Genomic DNA, 8,109 nt, shown 5'->3' on the forward strand with positions numbered 1-8,109 from the left:
TCTCCCTTGTGGCCATCCTCCGAGCATCCCTCGGAGTAGGCACTCGGAAGAGGACCTTAGATGTTGAGTGCAGTGTACGGGTAGGTTCATGTCGGGAGAGGCGTTCTGTCAGGTATTGTGGTCCCAAGCCATGTAGGGTGAGAATGGGGCAGGGGAAAGAATGGTGGTGTGGGAACCCCTGGAGAGCTTGATCAAGACCCCAGGCAGGCAGGATTCATCCCTTGGACTTGAGGCTTTCCCCTCTGTTTCAGAGGAGGGCAACCAGGATGATCAGGGGTCTGGAAACAAAGCCCTATGAAGAGAGACGGAAAGAGCTGGAGCGTGTTCATAGGATGGCAACTAGGATGATCAGGGGTCTGGAAACAGCTCTATGAAGAGAGACTGAAAGAACTGGGCATGTTTAGCCTGGAGAAGAGAAGATTGAGGGGAGACATGAGAGCACTCTTCAAATACTTCAAAGGTTGTCACACAGAGGAGGGCCAGGATCTTTTCTCGATCCTCCCAGAGTGCAGAACACGGAATAACGGGCTCAAGTTAAAGGAAGCCAGATTCTGGCTGGACATCAGGAAAAACATCCTGACTGTTAGAGCAGTATGACAATGGAACCAGGGAGGTGGTGGGCTCTCCCACACTCGAGGCCTTCAAGAGGCAGCTGGACCACCATCTGTCAGGGATGCTTTAGGATGGATTCCTGCATTGAGCAGGGGGTTGGACTCGATGGCCTTGTAGGCCCCTTCCAACTCTGCTATTCTATGATTCTATGATTCTATGATTATGATAGGGAGTCATCATTGCAGAGGCGGGAGGGCTCAGCTCCGAATCGCTCTATTTAGGACGAAGGCTTTTGATTTGTCAACAGGTACTAGAATCAACCCTGCAATTCAAAAGATCCTCCCTCCCCAGATCCTCTGTCCAGGTCGCTTCCGCATGCCCGGCCTGCCGACGTCAAACCGGGGTTCGAAAGAACAGCTTGCATTAAAACCCAACGCCATTCCCTCTTCGGCTGAGATCAGAAGCACCTGCAGCCTTGATGGATTGCCTGATTAAAGGGGGGGGGGATTGATTGCCCTGTCCTCATTAGCATATTGTTAGCAACGACCCTGCGGCTTTGCCAACTTGAGGAATCGGTGACCTGGACGGATTAGAAAGCGCAGTGCGTCGGCAGAGGGGTGGGAAAATCGGTAAAGGGGAGAGGGCGGAGGTGGAGGGAGATGATTCCTTGTAAAAACCTAGATCAATAATATATACATCATTAGCCCAGTGAGGTTTCAAGAAGCAGCTGATGAGAAGAGTCCCAGGATAAGGGCTTCCAGTTTTCCTTGACTCGTTGTGAATGCTTCTCCCCTTTTTGATGACTTCCCATTCCCCGCCCAAACTATTGCAGGAGCACCGCACCAAAGAGCTTGCAGGATGCCCTGCACCAAACTTTCAGAGTTCGCAGGGAGCAATTATAGCCATAGCGGTCATATTTAGTTCTCTCGCATTTTCCACATTTTATTTATTCGTTGCCAGATGTATTCCCCCTTGCATGAGACCCAAGGTGAACTAACACGGTTCTCCTTCTCCACTCCATTTTATCCTCACGGCGGCCCTATGAGGCAAGTGAGGTGGAGAGTCAGGGACTTTTTCTAACCTTTGGAAAATTTGCGCAAATTTCGCTGTAGAAAAATATACGCAATTTTTTTAAAAAAAAAACAGCCCAAAATGCTCATTTTCCCGGTAGGCTGAAACGTGAAAAGGCGGGAGGGTGCGTTTGCCCGCATGTTCTGCTTGTGAGCCTCCCATTTGTGCATCTGGCTTGGGGCTTGTGCGGGCAGGGGTGAAGGAGGAATTTTGGCAAGTGCAGATTTTCCTTGGCAAGCTGTATCTGCCACAATTCCTTCTACCACACAACTACCAGAGGGACAAGAGATTCACGACCCTCCGTGGCATCAGGTTACCCTGATGCCAGTGGCATGGCCTGTTGTAGACTGGAAACATTCCCCTCTGTAGCTGAACCCTCTCTGTCTCTCTGTCTGTCTCTCTCTCACACACATCTCTCTCCCACATTGACTAACACATTTGCTGCTGCGTTTTTTCCTCCCGTTTTCTTTTTTAGCCCTATGAATCATTGGCTTCATATAGGATTTCCATCTGCTGAACAGTAGACCTTGCCAGACTGCGATGTTCGGCTTCCATCCAAATTCAGGATCCAAACTTAGACGAAGGGTTTAAAACTTACTTCTGCCTCTCTACCTCTTGTAAAAAAGGAACAGGCACACAGTATGAACCAAGGGGATGCTGCCTTATACCGAGTCAGACCCTCAGTCCATCCAGCCCAGTGTTGTCAACACGGACTGGCAGCAAGGAGTCTCCAAGGTTTCAGGCAGGAGTTTCTCGAACCTGGGACCTCCTGCATGCAAAACAACGGCTCTGCCCCTGAGCTATGGTCGTTCTAAACAACATAAGAAGCTGTACTCAAATTCACACAAATTAGGCCAAATGTGTGCACATTATGCAAATTCAGCTGATAATAATAATAATAATAATAATAATAATAATAATAATAATAATAATAATAATAAATTTATTTCTTACCCGCCTCTCCATTTGGATCAAGGCGGGGAACAACAAGAGGTATAAAATACATAAAACTGATTAAAAACATAGCATACACTATTAAAACATCCTAAAATGCCACTGCATAGGCCTGCCGGAATTCCAATTGGTGGAATTTCTGCAATGTCGGCCCCACTTCCACAAACTGCTTGGGAATTTGCGCAAATTGCAGAACCTCCTCCCCTCCCGCAAAGGCGCAGAATTCCTGGGGAAACCCACGAGCCGGCCTGACTTGTTACAGAGCGAGCCGGGCCCTGCAGCGGGAACCGAAACAACGTCTGGGGGCCGAGCCTAGGAATGCTCACGGAACTCCAGCCCCCAAATTAATTGCTCCGAAGCCCCTGCACCCAGGGGAGGTGGTGGTGGAGGCAACGGAAGTCCTGGGAGGGGGGGTTTCGTGTGATGCGTTGGGATCAAAGGGACGGGGTGCAGCAATGAGGTGACGGCAGATTAGGGGCCACAGGGCGCATGAGCGCTTTCGCACTCCAGGTTGCGATGAAGAAGCTTCCCCCCGAGATTCCCCCCCCTTTCTTTTCAAACGCCTCCGCCTGACCTTCAAAAGGTGGCTTGCCCCCCCCCCCCCGGCTCGCGAAATGGCTCGGCGCTCCCCTCTCTTTCAACTCGTCTTATGTGACAGAGCCTGTATTCCTGAAGGTTCATTTTATGGGGGACACGGCAGGCCCTTTGATGCGGAAGCCTTTGAGCCCCCACCCCCAGTGAGTAAATGCGCACAGCGAGCGACGTCGGGGCCTTCTGAACTTTAAATAAAATAAACCCCACTTGCCGAGGGAACGAGCGACCTTGCCAGGCAGCCAATTAGGCCCTGTCTCATTAGTAGAATGCCGTCTAGCCGCCAGGGCCGGTGCCAGACTATTTTGCGCCCTAGGCAAGGCGAGCTACTTGCACACACACCCAAATTGCGTGGAAGTCCGAACGTGTGCAATTCACCAGGACTTACTTCTGTGCAAACGCAACCCGCTATGCATCTTGGCATCCCGATCCCCTCCGCACGTTTACTCGGGGGAATAAGGCTTCCGAGTAAGGAGGCATAGGCGGATCGGGCCACACTGGTGCCTCCCGGTGCAACGCTTTCTCGGATGCAAGTCCCGTTGATCCACGCACGCAGGATTGGGAAGCAGGAGAGTTTGCCTTGCGAGGAGTTCACAAGTCCCTAGCTTTCCTGGGGGAAGGGAGAGGGAGTCCCGCTTGCCCGCCTGCCTGGACATCGTGGCCTGTTTGAGGAGAGAGGCGAGGCAATGTGGTGCCCTTTCCTCGGGAGTAAGGCAGAGGCTGGCTTGGGCCAGGGTCGAGCTTGCCACGTGCTTTTTCTTCTTCTTCTTCTGGCGGTGGCGGCCTCCCGGCTCTAGGAGGGCAGCTTCTGGGCAGCTAGAGTGGCTCTGGGAGGGCAGCTTCCAGGCGGAAGTCCAAACATGGAGCCACCCCACCCACCCCCGCGTCCCTGGCTTCGCTTTGGCTGGGTGGGCGCGGGGCGTCATCTTGCCCGCCCAGGCCCAGCTGAATCCTTGGGCCTGGCCAGCTCACAGCCAATAACGCGTGTGAGTACTGTGCGGTGCACAGCGCCCCTCTTAGCTTGGCACTCTAGGCGGCCACCTGAGTGGCCTCTATGGTAGCACCAGCCCTGCTAGCTGCCCCACCCCGTTCCCCACTGTCAGTCTCTTCAACCAGCTTGCTCATTCAGGGCCAACCGGGTTTGTCTGAAGAACGTGTGTGCCACTGTAAAAGTCTACTGTTCCCTGCTTGGGTGTGTTACCTTCCAAAGAGAGAGATTACCGCAGACGTACAGCGGCTTTTCTCTGATAGCGGCTTATTTACAAACTAGGGCAAGAAAGCGTTCGTTGTTGAAGCGCTGGGATCAATTTTTAGCATAGGGGCACACTTGCTACATTTTTCAAAACGCTATCTTGACTCCGGTGTGTTACTGCAATAAGGATCGAAAAAGACACCGATGCTGAGATTTGGGGTAATTTGCACAATTGTTTAAAAGGAATTGCACTGCGGAGCATGACATCAACAGGTAGGTGGTTAAAATCAACAAAAATTCTTTAGTTTGTTGACATCACTGCTAAAATCATGAATAATCTTGCAGCCCAATCCTAGGCAGCTGCACTCAGATGCAAGTCTCGAGAAGTTCTGCAAAGCGTGTTTAGGATCTGGGCCTTAATGAGACAGATTAAAGGGAAAAAACAGGATGCCTTTCTCTCCCCACCCTGCAAAAACATGTATTTCTTTTCTAAAGGATTCTGTTTTTTTCCCAGCCCACGTCCTTCCTGTCAGGCAGTAATGAGCAGTTGTTTGCTTGGACAGGCCTCTTTATAGAGGCTGCTTCAGAGACCAACGACTGAAGAGAAAAAGCAAACAAACGAAGCTCTGGCTGGCCGTGGAAGTTGGGAAATTAAACAGCAGAAATCTGCCTGGCTTCTTGAAGATGGGGAATTATAAACTTGTTTTTTTTAAGTCTCAGATCTGCAGTCAGCCAGCATCTGCTCTGTACCGTGCAAACGTCAACCAGAGCTATGCCTCGGTTAAAAAGAAAGAAAGAAGGAAGACACACACAGAAACACATTTGGGGAATATTGGGAGTTGTAGGACCTTTTTCTGTCTGAACTTGCCTAGAATTATTATTATTATTAGTAGTAGTAGTAGTAGTAGTAGTAGTATCCCGCCTTTTGCCCAATGCTGGGCCTCAAGGCGGCCTTACAAAGTTTAAAATATACATGGGGGGAGGGAAACAAAACCATAAACAATTAAAAAATACACAACAAAATTATAAGACATTCACATAGATGGAGGGCTGGATTATTCTCCAAAGGCCTGCTGGAACAAAAATGTTTTAGCCTGCTTCCGAAAGCCCATCAAGGAGGGAGCCAGCCTAGCTTCCCCAGGAAGAGAGTTCCAGAGCAGCCACCGAGAAGGCCCTGTCCCATGTTCCCACCAAGCGTGCCTGTGAAGAAGGTGGGACTGAAAGAAGGGCTTCTCCAGAAGATCTCAAAGCACGGGCAGGCTCAGAAGGGAGAAGACGGTCTTTCAAATAACCTGGACCCGAACCATATAGAGCTTGCATTCATGGCTGTGAGATCTGAGTGCGAGGGATTCCCACATTTAAAAAAACAACCGCACACGGACCCGGCCATATGTTTTTTAGATGCATACATTTAGGCAAGTCCCTTTGCCATTTAAGTTTCTGGTTGTTGTCGTTTTTATAAAATCAATATCTCTAAAGAACACTCCACCAAACAACGAAAAGGGAGCAGATTATAATAAGGATTATAATAAGCTCATAAGGGAGAATACGTTCTTTCAAATAACCTGGACCCAAACCATATAGAGCTTTATAGGTCATAACCAGCACTTTGAATTGTGCCCGGAAACAGACTGGAAGCCAGTGGAGCTGAATTGCACCCCAAATCCCTGAAGCAGTGCACCCAATACTTCAAATTACTTTGGCATGGATATGTCCGGGTGAACGAATAAAGCACCCTTGTTTTGAATCGGGCATGATAGAGGTGTACAAAATTTTGCAGGGTGTGTACACCGCACCTAAGAAAGGACATTGCAGAGTTGGGGAAAATGGAGGAAAGGTCAGCTAAAACGATCAAGGGGCTGGAGCAACTCCCCGAGGAGAGAAGGTTACAACAGTTGAGATTGTTTCGCTTGGAAAGAAGGCAAGTCAGGGTAGACATGGTAGAAGTGTACGAAGTTCTGTATGATGTGGAGGAAGTGGACAAGGAGACATTTTTCTCCCTATGTCATAATACCAGAACTCAAAGAGGTCATCCCATCATGGTGATCGAAGGAAGGACTTCTTCACACAGGGCATAGTCACATTATGGAATTCACTTCCATAAGACATAGTGGTGGTCGCCAATTTGGATGGCTTTAAAGGATTGGCCAAATTCATGGAGAAGGCATTCCATGGCTATACGCTGCCTTCTATATCAGAGTCAGCCTGCCTATGTACCTCAGTTGCTGGGGAACATGGGCAGGAGGGTGCCTTTGCACTCAACTCCTGCTTTTGGGTTTCCCGTGGGCAGGTGGTTGGCCACTGTGTGAACAAAACGTCGGACTAGATGGACTTTGGTCTGATCCAGCAGGGATCTTTTTATACAAGGCCTCATCTAGAGTATTGCGTCCAGTTCTGGGCTCCACAATTCAAGAAGGACGCAGACAAGCTGGAGCATGTTCAGAGGAGGGCAACCAGGATGATCAGGGGTCTAGAAACAAAGCCCTATGAGGAGAGACTGAAAGAACTGGGCATGTTGAGCCTGGAGAAGAGAAGATTGAGGGGAGACATGAGAGCACTCTTCAAGGACTTAAAAGGTTGTCACACGGAGGAGGGCCAGGATCTCTTCTCGATCCTCCCAGAGTGCAGGACACGGAATAACGGGCTCAAGTTAAAGGAAGCCAGATTCCGGCTGGACATCAGGAAAAACTTCCTGACTGTTAGAGCAGTACGACAATGGAACCAGTTACCCAGGGAGGTTTTATATCCTGGGTAAAGGAAGAGCCATGTTTAGCTTTAACCATTGCTACCTGACTGTTAGAGCAGTCTCTAATTTCCTGAATGTTAGAGCAGTACGACAATGGAACCAGTGACCTAGGGAGGTGGTGGGCTCTCCCACACTAGAGGCATTCAAGAGGCAGCGGGACAGCCATCTGTCAGGGATGCTTTAGGGTGGATTCCTGCATTGAGCAGAGGGTTGGACTCGATGGCCTTATAGGCCCCTTCCAACTCTACTATTCTATGATTCTATGACAATATATTGTTTTGAGCCATCCAGCCTGCGATACAAAGTATTTTGTGGAGGCTTGGTCTGGAATGGGCAATGAAGACCAATTTGCTTTACAACAGCCTTTCTCCTGGGGGCCAAAACTGGTTTGTTAATCTGGATCAACCCCACTGCCTGTGTTTTTGGTCTCTCCTTGGAGATGCAGCAATGGCGACAGTTAGGGGATGATGGTTTTGGAGTGAGCACTTGCACTTCAAAATTGACCGCTTCACCACTGCAGAAGGCCCAAGTATAAGCTGGTTAACTTTTGCACGGTACAGAGCAGATGCTGGCTGACTGCAGATCTGAGACTTAAAAACAAGTTTATATTTCCCCATCTTCAAGAAGCCAGGCAGATTTCTGCTGTTGCTGGGCCAGTCGCAGACTCTCAGCCTATCCTTCCTCACAGGGTTGTTTTGAGCCTAAAACAGAGAGGGAAAGGACTCTCTAAGTCACCTTAGCAAAAGGAGACAAGGCAGGAAAGAAATGTAATGATAAATAAATGAAATGAAAAGATGTTGGTGGCATTCTGAAACATTTCTAAGCTTGTATACCGAAAGCAGAGAAGTTCACACCTGTGAAAGATCAGATGGGTACCCTGGTCCCCCAACGTGGGCGGTGAGAGAAGATCAGACGTCACTAATGCCACCAGACAAGCCCCCAAAGATCAATAGATCTATAGATCCAGTGTTCGCCTCAAACTGATCCTTTCGTTCCCCCAACA

This window comes from Elgaria multicarinata, chromosome 19 (assembly GCF_023053635.1).
Source record: "Elgaria multicarinata webbii isolate HBS135686 ecotype San Diego chromosome 19, rElgMul1.1.pri, whole genome shotgun sequence".
In the NCBI taxonomy this organism is placed as follows: domain Eukaryota; kingdom Metazoa; phylum Chordata; class Lepidosauria; order Squamata; family Anguidae; genus Elgaria; species Elgaria multicarinata.